The sequence below is a fragment of the Rattus norvegicus genome, chromosome 12 (genome assembly GCF_036323735.1).
Source record: "Rattus norvegicus strain BN/NHsdMcwi chromosome 12, GRCr8, whole genome shotgun sequence".
Lineage (NCBI taxonomy): Eukaryota > Metazoa > Chordata > Mammalia > Rodentia > Muridae > Rattus > Rattus norvegicus.
Window position 1 is genome coordinate 42,620,259 of NC_086030.1, and position 15,074 is coordinate 42,635,332.

At 49.6% G+C, this 15,074-nt stretch overlaps 2 long non-coding RNA genes across 3 annotated transcripts; one reads left to right on the forward strand and one right to left on the reverse strand.

Annotated features, from left to right (window-relative positions):
• The first annotated feature begins 5,029 nt into the window (after window positions 1-5,029).
• On the forward strand, window positions 5,030-9,821 carry LOC108352453 (uncharacterized). Its single transcript, XR_001840688.3, has 3 exons — window positions 5,030-5,247; window positions 7,124-9,078; window positions 9,549-9,821. It is a non-coding gene; the product is annotated as an uncharacterized LOC108352453 (long non-coding RNA).
• Window positions 9,822-12,425: 2,604 nt separating this feature from the next.
• LOC134481195 (uncharacterized) lies at window positions 12,426-14,235 on the reverse strand. Of its 2 annotated transcripts, XR_010056541.1 has the most exons (3): window positions 13,550-14,235; window positions 12,984-13,103; window positions 12,426-12,690 (listed from the first exon to the last, which is right to left on the reverse strand). It is a non-coding gene; the product is annotated as an uncharacterized LOC134481195 (long non-coding RNA). The 2 variants fall into 2 exon arrangements; XR_010056540.1 differs by having other exon boundaries at window positions 12,426-13,103; window positions 13,550-14,224.
• Between the last annotated feature and the right edge of the window lie 839 nt (window positions 14,236-15,074).

The window sequence follows — 15,074 nt, forward strand, 5'->3', positions numbered from 1 at the left end:
GTGACCAGAAGGAATGGAACGAGATGCTCTTCTCATAACACCTAAAGTGAACTCCTTCCTCCAGGAAGGTGGTCCACCTCCTTAACAATGTTCTTCAGAGTCTGTCGGCTGTCAGCCAATTCTTTTTTTTTTTTTTTTTCTTTTTTCTTTTTTTCGGAGCTGGGGACCGAACCCAGGGCCTTGCGCTTGCTAGGCAAGCGCTCTACCGCTGAGCTAAATCCCCAACCCCTGGCCAATTCTTTAACACAAGGTCAGTTCCCATCCAAGCCACCACACCCCATGACAAAGAATTATCAATGGTGCTAAGGTTGATGAACGCTGGTAGCACAAATTACATCATAGTGACTAAGACAGATGTCCTGCCTGGGTTCCTTGAAGTTGGTCTTCTTTGCTTTTCTTCTCCTCTTTCCTCTGTTCTTCTCCATCACTTTCTCCTCTCTTCCCTCCCCCTCCATCCCCTATCTCTCCTCTCCATTCCCCGGACCTTCCCCATCTTTCTTTCTCAGGGTCTCACATAGCCCAGGCTGGCTTCAAACTCACCATGTACCTGAGGTTAACCTTGAACTCTGATCCTCCTCTTTCTACCTCCACACCAGATTGACTTGGTGCTAAGGTTCAAACTCAGGGTCCCCTATATGCTAGATAAGCTCTCCCGCATGGAGGATGTGCCGCACCCTGAGCCCCATATTAGCCATTTAAGTGATGGTTCCTGGGGAAGAGGGTCCCTGGAAGGATGTCAGGGGTCGTCTCTTGTTGCACACGCGGCTTTGACCCGCTGAACCTGTTGCTGACGAGGACGTATGTGCGTGCGTGCCTGGGCGCGTGTGTTTAGAGTGGTGAGGGCTGTGTGTTTGGACTCGTGTGGTCATCTGTTTATGTCTGTGTGCCTCAGCGTGGCTCTGCTTGCAAGAGCTTTACTGTCATTTCCCTTCTCTCACGTGCCAAAGAAACACATGTGGCCGGCTGAGGGCTTGACTCCGTCGGGAGAGGAGATTAAGGAATGGGTAGGGTTGGCTTTTCTTTGCTGGCTTCCTCTCTTCCTTGTCCCCACGCCAGTTCCTTCCTCCCCGCCCCCCCACCTCAGCCATAAAAGCAGAGGTCTATAAACTTCTCCCTGCAAAGAAGCTTTAAGCTTTGAAGTTCGGTTTAAGCAAACTTTGCCTTGGGGAGTTGAGTCCTCAGCAAGCATGGAAACTTCTTCCTAGGGTGGGGGATCAGTGAGCTGGCTTAGCCAGAAAAGGTGCCTGCCACCAAGCCTACTGACATGAGTTCAATCCCCCAGGACTCACCCTTGAAAAGTTGTCCTCTGACCTCCACACATATGCTGAGGGGCACAAGCCCACTCACAAACACACTTTGAAATCCGGTTCAGGAGGACTCCATAGTTGAACAGGGTGGGGGAGGATCTTGTGGAGATCTTCAACCACAGCGCTGTGGACATTTGGGTTCAATCATTCTTTGTTGCTGCCCCGTGGAGCATGGGACACTGGTGTTTGGGGCTTACTATGTGCCTTGAACTCATCCTCTGTAGACATTCTTCCCTCAAATCCCCCAAGGCACGCCATCGACCCTGGTTCATAAGAATGGGTGAGGGAGACAGGAGGGTAAGAAGTTCAAGGTCATTTCCTGCTTCATCAGGAACTCCAGGCTAGCCTGGGCTACTTGAGACTATTTTAAGACAGAACCATGTAGTACTTACGATGCAGGATTCCACCTTTTAATTTTCTTTCTTTTTATTGTTTCATTTTAGTTGTGGTTGGTTTGTTTTTGTTTCTTTTGTTTTTGGAGATCACGCAGTCCTGGCTGTCCAGGAACTCCCTTTTGTAGACCAGGCTGGACCCATAGAGTTCTGCCTTCCTCTGCTTCCTGACTGCTGGGATTAAAGGCGTGAGCCACCACTACCCTGTCTCATGACTCCTCTTTCTGCATAGTGAAGAGCTAGCAGAGCTGGCTGGTGGTTAGAAATCACAAGAGAGGGCTGGGGGTATGGTCCAGTTGGTAGAGTGCTTGCCTGGCCTGGAACAGACCCTGGGATCCGTCCCCAGCATCATGTAAACCAGGTGTGTGTGTGTGTGTGTGTGTGTGTGTGTGTGTGTCTATGGGTGTGTGTGTATGTGTGTGTGTATGTGTGTTTGTGTGTGGGTGTGTGTCTATGGGTGTGTGTGTGTATATGTGTGTATGTGTGTTTGTGTGTGGGTGTGTGTCTATGGGTGTGTGTGTATATGTGTGTGTATGTGTGTTTGTGTGTGGGTGTGTGTCTATGGGTGTGTGTGTGTATGTGTGTGTGTATGTGTGTATGGGTGTGTGTGTTTGCAGACTATGCTTACATGAGTGTACACTAGAGTCTACAGAAAGCCATGTGAGAAGTTTATTCCCACCATGAAGAATCTCCGGATCAAACCTGGCTTAGCAGCAAGTGTCTTCGCCCACAGAGCTGTCTTGGCAGCCCGGTTTTGGTGTTTTGTGGGCAGAGTCTCGTGTTGTCCTCGGTATGTAGCTAAGGATGACCTTGGACTCCTGATCATTCTGTCTTCACTGCCCCCAAGGGATTACAAGGCTAGGCCACCACATTCGGCATCTGCATTTTCTCCAACATCGCTGGGGTGGGGGTAGGGATGAAGACGTGTTTGAAAGCAAGCAGGTCACAAGATGTGCCTGAGAGGCCCCCAGTGTTCGTCCCGGAGGCCTCCTTAATTTTGGAAGAAGTTGTGTGGATGCTGAATGCATCCTCTCCAGCTGGTCAACATTTACAAACTGGGGCACATCTGCTCTTGACAGCATGGAGAAGGGGAGGAACCAGCGAGGCAGAAACCCCCCAATGGATCCCACACAACGTCAAGACTCCTAAGTCGGAACCTCATGGTGGAGCTCCATAAAGGATTTGAGATGATTCGCCAAAAGGCCAACTTCTTGACTGGGCATGGTGGTGCATGCCTGTTATCCGACACTCAGAAGGCAGAAGCAGGGGGATGGCTGTGAGTCTGAGGCCACAGAGTGAGTTCAGGACCGGCGCTGGTTACAGAATGAGACCCTGTTCCCACCTCCCCACCCCCATCTTGATCACTTGGCCTCTTCTCCCTTTCTGAGGTTCCAACTACCTTGAGACCTGTGGCTGTTTCACTCTGTCACACTTGGGTGCTGAGCTGAGGGCTCTGCAGAGAGGTCACTCTAAGGTATCATTGATCACAGTGTATCTCAGGTACGGCACTTTGTGCACTGTGCATAGGGGCCCTGGAAAACCCATACCCGTGTGCTCAAAGACACCCTCCCCGTGTACTCACAGGCAGGCAAAAGATCCCCAGATATGGAGAAGTGTGCCCAATGGGACAGCAGGCCCATAGCAACATGCACACCCCAACACACACACACACACACACACACACACACACACACACACACAGTGGGAGGGGTGCTGGGGGATGTAGATGGGTCTCCTGATCACATTTCTTTGCATTACAAATGCCCCAGAATGGCCAGAAATCTGGGACCCCATACCACATCCATCCCTTGCTTTTCATAGAAGCCTCTGGTCAATGAACACACAGAATTCTAAGCCGGGGCATGGTTCTAGACAGTTTAGATAACATCCTTGTATGTGCCTCTTACAGGGGCTGCAGTCACTTCCCAGAGGAGACCTGACCTTGCAAGGGGGTTTCCCAGAGAGGCAAGCAATACATGAATGCTCTTAGCGACGGCTTGAGGACTTCAGATGAGTAAGACTCTTGATGACCAGGACAGGGGGTGACCCCCCCAACCCCCCACCCCAGACAAAATAAAAACCAGCAATCTTCCAGCCCCTTTCTCCGAGGTCTAATTACAGACGTCTTGACATTCCTCCCGAATTGAATTTCCTTAAAAGACTTGCCAAGAAGAAACATTTGGGAACTGCGTTTTGGGTTCAGTCCCGTCTGGGAGTCACCCTCACTGGTTTTGTCGCTGGATGACAAGACACTTAATTACAACAGGCACAGTGCACACCACATTGCCACACTGAATCCTCCATCCACATCACATACCCGGGTCCGACAGTGGCCTTTTGTGAAAACCCACGTCTCTGATCTCACATTAATTACTACACAAACATACTCATTGTGGGTACCAAGGCTTGTAGGAGGGAGTCCTCTTGACACATGTTCACAATAAAAACACATTTTCCACTCCCTTCTCCTGACCCTAAGTGCTGGGGGGGGGGTGGGCAGGCAGGGACAGATGAACATTTTTCTAGGCAAATTCCGTTTGTTCTTTCCCGCCTTTTTATTAAATAGACCCTTAAACCCAGCATTCCTGGCTTCTAACGGCTTCCCTTACTTTTGCTTTTATGCCCTGGGAGAGACAGATTAGATTAGATTAAAGACCGGGAGACACCTCATGAAATCCATTCCATCTAGAGGCCATTTGGTAGGGCTAAGGGGTTGGGGGTAGGGAGGTGGGGGGATGGTCTGTTTGTCTGCCTGCCTGTCTTTCCGTGGCTTACTGGTGGTCTCTTAGCAAATACCTTGTTCTGGTTGCATCTGCCCCCTCCCCCCACTTCAGAAGTCTATATAGATAGGCTTTTGGGGGCCAAGAATGTGGTTCAGTGGGTATAAGGTGTTAGCTGCTAAGCCAGAGGACATAAGTTCAATCCCCGGGACCCACAGGGTTGAAGGGGAGACCTGACTTCTCTACGTTGGCCTCTGTTTCCCACATGCTGTGTGCCCTGGTAGGAGCAACATCTCCTACCACAATAGAAGAATAAATAATTAAAAATGAACAGGTTTATAACCTTTGGTTGTGGTCTGGTTTTATGGTCAGTGACATGTTTTTAGTGAGACCCAAGTCTTCTCTTTTGGCCTCCTAACAGTTCCTCCAAGCCTCACCCGTCCCCCCTCCAAAGGCGGCAAACTATAGATGAAAAAGACATCTCTTTCTATGCCCCCCCCCCCCAGGTCCCCTAGGTTAGTCTGATGATGTCATGGCGGTAACCAAGGCGACACACTGTGACATCACACCTCAAAGAATACCCCTGACCTTGGCCTGGAATTCAAAGGAAAATCAGCCCATAAACTTCTAAAGCTAGCAGGAGATAAATATCCTTAGTCATAAAAGAACAAACGATGTTTGGGGTGAGGGGCCTTGTGGGGAAGCATACTGTAAAAGTCCGTGCCAGATTTTTCAGGAAGTGCCAGCGGCCATTAAATCAGAAAGGGAGAGAGCAACGGGGCCAGAGAGCTTGCCCACTGTCTTAGCACTGATCTCAGCACCCACTAGGTGAGGCGGCTTCTCTTCCTTAACCATAATCTTTAAAATGGGAGCCGAGGGGTGAATCTGAGCTAAGCGAAGCAAAAGTCAGTAGCTCTTCCCCCCACGGGACCCACCGAGCAGGGATCAAAGCTTGAGAGAGGGAGCTCGATACCCCCTCTCCCACGTGCTCACAGAATGGGAAAATCGTTCAATGCCAGGCTGGGCCCAGGAACAGAGAGACGGTGACGCACATGCACATAAATTCTGGAGCCTGGCTAAGGAAAGGGTGTGACGATGTTGGCTTCTTAGGGTTTTTGCCTTTTCCCCCTCTTTGACAGTGTTTTACTACACAGACTAGGCTGGCCTCCCACTCACGGGGCTCCCACTGCCTCTGCTAAGGCTTCAGGTGGACGGCACTGCACAGGAAGAACTGTTGCTTGTTTTGGGGTCTCAGTGTTGCGCAGGCTGGCCTTGAACTTGTGGCAATCTTTCGGCGTCGGCCTCCCAAGTGCGGGGGATTACAGATGTGAGCCACTAAACCTTGAATGGTTTCCTAGTGATTTGTAAGACGTTAGGGGACCCCGATCACAGAAGTGCAAGGCCTCTCTGCCATGATAAAGAAGCTTTTCTGCCAATCTAAAATTATCGTGGAAGCTGAGGTGGGAAAATGTCAAATCAAGTTCAAGGGTGGCCTTGGAATGCTTGGAGAGAAAAAAAGTTTTTACTTTTTTTTTTTTTTTTTCCAGAGCTGGGGACCGAACCCAGGGCCTTGCGCTTGCTAGGCAGGCACTCTACCACTGAGCTAAATCCCCAACCCTGAGAAAAAAAGTTTTGTTTTGTTTTCTAGATTCGGGTAGCACATGTCTGGCATGGACGAGGACCTGTGCATGTTCAAGTTCTAGTACAGGGTAAAAACAAAATTTTTTTTAAAGAAGATTGATTGATCTCAGAAGTTCTAGGCCAGCTTGTGTAACATAGATCACATCTCTTAAGATCTATCTATCTATCTATCTATCTATCTATCTATCATCTATCTATCATCTATCTATCATCTATATTTTGAGGACAAGCATGGGGGTGTGCATGCCTTTAATCTCATCACTTGGAAGGCAGATCCAGAGCCAACCTGGTCTACCTAGTGAGTTGTAATACAGCCAGGGCTACACAGTGAGAGAGAACCTGTCTAAAAGGAGGGGAAATAAAAAAGAATTGAGTGTGGTAGTTCAGAGATAGGTAACTCAAACTCAAGGCTAGCCTAGTCTACATAGTGAGTTCCAGGTTAGCCAGGCCTACACAGCAAGACTGGGCCTCAAAAAATTATAAAGAACAGAGAAATTGTTGTAAAATAAAACATCCGTTCATGCAAAGGAAAAGGTCAGCTCCAACCTCCCTTTTCTCGGGTGCAGGGTGTGTGTGCCCTTTATCGGTAAGAACCGTGAGCTGGATGTATGTAGAAGTGACAGTAAATCCAGGCAAGAGGGACCTGAGCTCGAGTCTGGGCAACTGTGGGAAACCATAGCTAGGAGTGATAGTGCATGTCTGGAATTCCAGAGTTTGAGGTAGGAACAGGAGGATCAGGAGTTCAAGGCCACCCTTGATTACTTTGACACCCAACCTGGATTACAGGAACAGGAACGGGAAGGAGAGGGGGGAAAAAAAAAGGAAAGAGAAAGGAGCTATGTGTTTGCGCCTCTGGGGATACCCTGAGGCTTCAGCAAGGAGTTTGTGGTTTTGAGCCTTCCAGGAATCACCTGGCCTCCGGTTGAGATGGCCCTCCTCAGACTTACTGAGTGCTGGCCACACCACATGAGGAGTCAGGCTAAAGAATTCCAACACCGTCCCTGCTGTGAGCAGGACTTGCATGTGACATTTCTGAGGTTTCTTTCCTTGACTTTCAAAACAGGGATGCCTGACAGATCACACCCAGCCAACAGAACACGTGTCTGGGGAAGCCTGGATCCCTCTGTGCGGAGGAACAAATCAGGAGTCTTGGGGATGAAGGAGCGATGTCTGCCCAAGGTGTGGTTTGAAAGGATGGGCAGGCATCTACCATTCCAGGTCCATTCCTGAGCGGATTCTGGATCTCCTGCCTGGTTATATGATTCACATACATAACCCTGAATCAGCGCACCCATTGTGTGCCCCTGACATTTGGGAGAAGAGGACAACACGCTCACGCTGTGCTCTGGGCTTCGAGGACAGTGGTGGCCTTAGAGAACCTACCTACAAGGGAGGAACAGGCAGAACTGACCTCTGAAGGAAGTGGCATCGATGCTTCTAAAAGGATGAGTATTACCTTGGGAGGGTGTCAGGCAGGATGAGGATGGAATTTCGCTGGGTTTGGATCAGACATTTGCCTTGTGAAATCTGACAAGTCTGGGAGGGTAATGGGGGAACTGCTAAGGGATTTTATGCAAGGGAGCGCCATTATCAACAAAAACAATCCTTTTGAAAGCCTGGGATGGTCGTGCACACCCGTGGTTCCTGCTCTTGGGAAGATAGGGGAGGGTTGGAATTTCAAGGCCAGCGTTGACTACCTAGCAAGTCTGAGGCTAGCCTGAGCTAGAGAAGCCATCTCAAGCCAACATGGCGGCTAAGAATGGATCTTGGTCGGTAGAGGCATGCATGGGGCCTGATGCCAGGGATACGGGTTTGATTCTCAACAGTAGATAAATTACACGTCTAATCCCAGTCTTTGGGAGGTCGAGGCGGGGGTATCAAGGGTACAAGGTCATTTTTTTTGGCTACATAAGTGAATGTTGTCAAGAAAAGAAAAAGAAAAAGACAGACAGACCCATTTAACTGAGGAAAGGGTGAGGTAGGGAGAGAGGAATGGATTCAACCAGGCACAGCGAGTCTGCAACAAAACCGAGATTTGAACTAGGGTCTCCAGAATCTAGTACTGGGTAGAATATGTGTGCTTTGGAAGCATGAACACTGAGAATGGGCCTTAATAGAGGACTCTGTAGCGAGTGGTGTGGAGAGGATGTCCCAGTGTATTTATGTGGGCTAAGATTCAATGACTGGTCCCCTTAGAAGAAGAGGGTAGGCAAGATTGCTCAGCAGGTAAAAGAGCTTTCATCACACCTGAGGACCATTCCACAAGTTGTCTTCTGAGCATCCTATGCACATGATAGTGTGTAATCTCAGAATAAATAAGAAAGCCAGGAGCACTAACGCACACCTTCGATCCCCACAGTTGGGAGGCATAGGCAGGCCGATCTTTGAATTCAAGGATACCTTGGTCTACAGATGGGGTTCCAGGACACTCTGTCTTAGCGGGGAAAAAGCCAGTGAGAAGAAATCACAGAGACACACAGACAGAAGTTCCTGTGAACACAGAGGTGGGGAATCACAGTCACCACGGACAAAGCAACGCTCAGGGTAACCAGCAAGCCTCAGTACCTAGGTTCTTTTGCCCTGGAGCAGGTAAAATGGAACCAAGTTTTCAAGCCATGTAGCAGAGCTCTGTGATCCCAGCATGTGGAAGGGCTGGAGTGGAAAGGGGTTTGCAGAGAGGGGGAGAGGGCTCGGTACCAAGAGAGAGTTCCTGGGAGCTGGGGTGACTATGGAGAATGACTTCCGCAGTCACTTTGGCCTAGTTTCCTGAGAGAGTGCGTCAGTTCTCAGGGCTGTCCAGACAGAAGGCAAGCCTTTGTTCTTCCTGATGACCTTTGAGGATGACAAGGATGCTAGTGCTCCGTGAACTCATTTGAACAGCAGAGCCCGGCCCTGGAGGAGCAGGGACATGGTGGCAGTAACAGCAACACGAACGTCACAACGACCTCAAGAACAAATATGTCACCTTCTACTTCCAGGCATTTTAACAGAGCCATCATGATCCCCCACTTATGAGAGGTCAGTAGCTTACCTCTCTCTCTCTGTTCCTATCCCTGGGCTCCTATTTTCTCTCGATGCGTGTTTTCCTTTCTTTTTTATTTTATTTTATTATTTTTGAGCTACATAGCCCCAGTTGGTCTTGAACTCAAGGTTATGTTCCTGCCTTTGATTCTCTAGGGGTATGAGATGATAGGAATTCACCTTGAACTTCTGAATCTCCTGAACCACCTGCCTCAACTTCTCAAGTGCTAGGCTCATAGGCATGTTCCACCATGGGGTTACTTAGGGGTTTCTGAGAGGGGAGTGGTCAAATCCTGGGTTTTGTACATGGGAAGCATGAGGCATAATGGTTTTTGTTTTGTTGCTGTTTTGTTTGGTTTTTGTCTTTCGAGACAGGGTTTCTGTGTATAGTCCTGGCTGTCTTGGAACTCACTCTGTCCACCAGGCTAGTCTTGAACTCTCAGAGATTCACTTCCTTCTGCCTCCAGGGTCCCTGGGATCAAAGACATGCACCACCACCACCCTGCAGTTGGTTGGTTTTAAGATAGAGTCCTTGCCTTGCGGTTGAGGCACTGACAAGGGGACCAGGGATCCAGACTATTAACAGAAGTCTCTGAACTCCGTCATCAGAAGACAAATGAGCCAATTAAAACCTGGGCAGAAGATTTCTTTAATGAACACTCCGCAGAGCTATTCGAAGCAGTTAGTGCACAGTTCCAGTCGTCATTAGAACAATAAAACTACATCTTTCATCCCAGTCCTCAGAGGGCAGAGTCGGCTGAAATTTGCCTGTCTGGTCTGCATGGTGATTTCCGGGCCAGCTATAGCTACATAGTGAGATCCTGTCTCAGAGAAGAAGGGGAAGTGGTGAAGGGAGAGGGACATGGCCACGGAATGTGTGTGTGTACATCTATTATCCAAGTACTTAGGAGGCAAGGACGGACAGACAGATGGAGTGTTTAAGACCAGCCTGTGCTACACAGCTGGTGACACTTTGGAAACAACAGAGGATGTTGCAAGCCCAGCACAGTAGCTACAATGTAAATGACAGACAGCTGGAGGGTTGACAAGGTCCACAGGGCAACTGCAACATTCCAGGTGTTGGTGGGACCTGAGAAGGAATTTATACCTCAAAACGATTGCTTTTGAAAAAGAAATAGGTCTGCAAACAGTAAGTTATTAAGTCAAGTCCAGCCTGAGGGTGGTGTGTGCCTGCAATCCCAGCTTTCCAGAGTCATCCCCAACCTTGGCTGTGTATCAGTTTCCAGGTCAGCTTGGACTACATTAAGACCTTGTTTCAAAATAAAACAAAAGTAGAGGGTAAGGGGGGTTGGGCAAGATGGCTCAGTGAGTACAAGCTCCGCCGCTGCCAAGTTCATGACTTGAGTTTGGTCTCCAGGTACCCACATGGTAGAAGGAGAGAACTGAGTCCCTCACTTTGACCTCCTGACCTTAGTAGGAGTACTGTGACACACACTCACACTCAACCATATATTCTCAAGAATGTGAATGTGCCCCCCCAATAAACAAATATTAAAACATTCTATCTTTTCTCAAAGCTTGACTCAAGCACTTGCTGGAGGATATGGCCTTTAGTTCCTACCGACGCAGTTTTACACTCTCTTGCTGGCCAAAGGAAGACATGTTAGTGTTTCTTCTAGGCTCCGCCCATCAGTTACCTAGCAACAGCCAGGTAGGCGCCTGGCTTGCAGTAAAAGGACTGTTTGGCCTTTTTCCTGCTCTCTCTGACCTCCGCCCCTTCTATGATTCTCCCCCGCCCCCCACCCTGTTCTCTCTGTCTCCCTCCCTCTCTCTCCTCTCCCTCCTCCCCATCTGTTCCTCCATGTGTTCCCTGAGGGTCTCTCTCTCTCTCTCTCTCTCTCTCTCTCTCTCTCTCTCTCTCTCTGTCTCTGTCTCTCCCTCCCTCCTCTGTCTCCTCTCTTTTCTCTGCCTCTACGCCTTTCTCAACCCACCTTCTCATACCCCAAAACAAACTAGACCGGTTCGTACCTCAAGGAAGATGCCTCGCTAAGTCATCCTCTGCCACCCCGCTACATTCATTATACTGTGTTTTCCAAAGCAAATCAAGACCTCTTTTACCCAGGCAGGGAAAGGCTAAATTAGACCCTCATAGTGGGATTACTTGAGGGGATCCCAAGCTGTGATGTGAGGGACCCCAAATAGCTCAGTGGTGGAATCTCACCCCTAGATCTTTCTGTTTAGAGTCAGGAGAAAGCCTGACCATGTAATTACTCCTGGGCTGAGCTACAGGGGAATGGAAGTATACCAGACTGATAGTATTTTTACCCAAGACTGGTGCTGAAGAATGGATACAGAAGAGGCAGATGGCAGGCTCAGAGAGGGTTTCCCTGACTTGGGCTAAGTCAGGGAAACTTATTTTGAGACTCGGTGTAAGTAGCCCAGGCTGGCCTTGAACCCATTATGTAGTAAAAGTTGACCTTGAACTCCTGAGCTTTCTGTCTGTGTCTATAGAGCATTGGGCTTACAAGCATGCACCCCATATCTGGCTTGTGGGGGGGGGGCAGCTACACTTTTGATTATGTTGTGCAGTGATCACTCTGTGTAGAGCTGGGGGAGGGGCAGTATCAGGACTGGAAGGAGTGAAGGAAGATATCCATGTACTGTAGAGAGCCCAGAAGGTCTTCAGAAATCCAAATCTACCATTTGGAGAGGGAAACCCCACTGAGGCCCCCATTTGACCTAGACATTTAAGGTTTGTTTTTCTGTGTAGCCCTAACTGTTCTGGAACTCACTCTGTAGACCAGCTGGCTGCAAACTCACAGAGATCCACCTGCCTCTGCCTCCTGAATGCTGGGATTAAAGGCGTGGGTCATCACCTTCTGGCTAGCTAGACTTTTTTTTTTTTTGGGGTTTTTTTTTTTTTTTTTTTTTTCGGAGCTGGGGACCGAACCCAGGGCCTTCTGCTTCCTAGGCAAGCGCTCTACCATTGAGCTAAATCCCCAACCCCTAGACATTTTTAAAGGGTTCTTCTTGGGTTTCCCCTTGGCCTCCCTTTGGAAGCAAGGGAGCAGGAACCAGAGAACCATATGACTATCAAGAAGCCACAGCAGGGGGCTGGTCCAAAGTGCGTCTGTCCCCAGACACTGCAGTTTACAGAATCCTTCAGTTAGCCCCTGGGGATGAGTGGTGCATAAAGAAACCATCATGGCGCCACCTATGACAGATCTTGGAGCCGAAGCCCCCTAGGGGAGTTACCCCAGTGCCCATTTGGCTGCAGAAAGGACTCCGGGGCTGCTTAGGCACTTGGGATAAGTCTGGGCTTGTAGGTGCTATCTTGACTCCAAGAAGCCCTTGCTTCCAAGGAGAAAGTTCCCTGAGATGCCTTTATACAACTAGTAACTTTATCTTTAGAACAATACCGCTTTCCTCCAGGGCCCAGGGCGGAACACAGGAATCTTTGGCTTGCGAGCGAGCGAGGTCACACGCCCCTTTCTTTAATCTCATCGGCTGTGTGTCTGGGAGATAGGCCAGAGCGATGCTAACGATCAGCTGCTTGCTTCAAAACACTCCAGCCAGCTTGAGGGCAGCGGTGCGCTGTCCGGGTAGGGTGATCAGAGGAATGAATCTCCAGGGCTAGAAGTAGCCGGGCTGGAGAGATAGGGAGAGAAGGTTAGGCGTTCATCAAAACAGCGGGGAATAGCTGGGGGCACTGGGTGTCTATCAGCTCTGCTGAGGCAGTCAGCCGACTGCCTAGAGACTGAGGGCTTGTGGCTCAGCTCTGGCCTGGGGGCTGGGGGCGGGGTGGCGGCGGCGGTGAGGGGTTGGTTTCTTCTCGGAAAACGAGAAAGGGAGAAAGAGAGGGGGAGAGAGGTGCTAAGTGAAGCAGGGAAGTGAAAGAGAATTCATCAAAGGGAGCCAGGAAGGAAGAAGGAAGCCACTACTTAGCCAAGTTCCAGCAGCGTTCTCCGAGAGGCCCCAGGAGGTGGGACTAAAGCTCCCATTTGGCAGATAAGGACTCAGAATGTCTCTGAGGTTAAAGCTCTTGCCCTCGGGGCTGTAGGCTGTAAAGATAAGAAATCAAAGCTGGACTTTTCCATTCCATTCCTTCTGTCCACACTCATTTAAATGATTTCAGTTCTTTGGTTGGTTAGTTACTCTGTGTGTGTGTGTGTGTGTGTGTGTGTGTGTGTGTGTGTGTGTGTGTGTGTGTGTGTTACCTCTCTTCCAAGACAAGTCATGCTATATAACTCCAGGTGGCCTGGAAGTCTCAGTATCCCGAGTGTGGGCATACAGGTGTGCACCAGCAACTGGCCTCCCTCTGGATCTGGTGTCTGCTGTGTGGTTCTCCCTTAGGCTCCCTGACCTCTCTGAGCCCGGCGCTGTTTACTTCCATAGCTGGTCTTGCTCTTTCTGTCTGCCCTCCTCGGAATGTTCCCTGCCCCTTTCTCTCCTCCCCTCCCTCAGTTAGAGTTTTCCCCAAGTTTGGCTGTCTTACAGACTCACACACCTAAGGAAGCTCGGCAGCTCCTCCAGGTTTTAATGACAGCATTCTGAGAGCAGGGAAAGGGAGCGGCAGAGGCAGTTTATGCCACTGTGAGTTCGAGGCCATCCTGGTCTACATATTCACAGAGAGAGAGAGAGAGAGAGAGAGAGAGAGAGAGAGAGAGAGAGAGAGAGAGGAGAGAGAGAGAGAGAGAGAGAGAGAGAGAGAGAGAGAGAGAGAGAAACAAAAAACTGTCAAGCAACAGAAATGATATGGCTGACTGGCCTGGATGGGTAGAGATGGAGCGGATTAAAGCAGGCACAAGTGAGAAGAAGAACACAGGAATTGGAGAGCCTCCGTCATCCCGCCTCCCCCATCCTGTCCCAGCTGCTTGTAGTCCAGGCCAAGGTGAAGGGCACGAGACTCTGCAGACTCCTGCCGTGCAGCAAGTGTATATTTTGTGTGCCTAGTGTTTACGGTTTTTCTTTTTTCCCCTTTGAAGGCTGCTTGGGAAAAGCAACAGTCCTGGACGCAGCAAACACATTGTCTTCTCTTCTCTGGCCAAGAGAAATCTTAATCACCCTGTGGAGTAATGGGCTCAGAATAATAGAAGCTTAAAATACTTGGATAAACACAGCCCACGGAGGGAGAAGAAGCACACTGGAGGCTACCTCATCCTTCCCACAACCAGAGGGAGAGAGAGATGTTCTAGCTCAGGAGTGGTGATAAATGACTGTGATGCGTATGTGTTCCAAACCAAAGCCTGCCCCGCCCCCACTTTGGAGGGGGTGTTGGCCATCCTGAGGTGCTCCAGCTGGGTACCCCCTCCCCCATTTTAAACCCATCACAGAGTGAGGCGAAGCAGATTTGATGCAACTGACTTCTGAGTCTTTGGAAACAGAGAGTCTTTTGATCTTTATCAGCATGATGACCTGAACCCTGAACCCAGGACTGCTAACATGGAGGGCAAGGTCAACACACTGAGCCACACCCTCAGCCCTTTCCGGTGTTAAAACCTACCTTTCTTTCTCTCTCTTTTCTTTCTTGCATTTTCTTTCTTTCTTTTCTTTCTTTCTTTCTCTAGCTTCTTTCCTCCCTCTCTCCCTCTCTTTCCATCTCTGTCTCTCTGTCTCTGTCTGTCTCTGTCTCTGTCTCTGTCTCTCTCTCTCTGGCAGGGCCTCCCTGTGTAGCTCTGTAGACCAGGCTGGCCTGGAGCTCACAGAGATCTGTCTGCCATGACTCCCAACTGCTGGGATTACCATTCCAGCCACCGTGCTATCCCCCCCCACCCCCCCACCCCCCGGAGCTGGGGACCAAACCCAGGGCCTTGCGCTTGCTAGGCAAGCGCTCTACCACTGAGCTAAATCCCCAACCCCGCTCCCTTTACTTTTATTTTGAGACCATGTCTTGCTAAATTGTTCAGTCTGGCCTTGAACTCACAATCCTCCTGTTTCACCCTTTCCTGTAGCTGAGGGTATAGGTCTGTATGACCAGGCCTCTCCTTCTCTCTTCTCTATCTCTTTGTCTCTATGTCTTTGTCCCTCTCTCT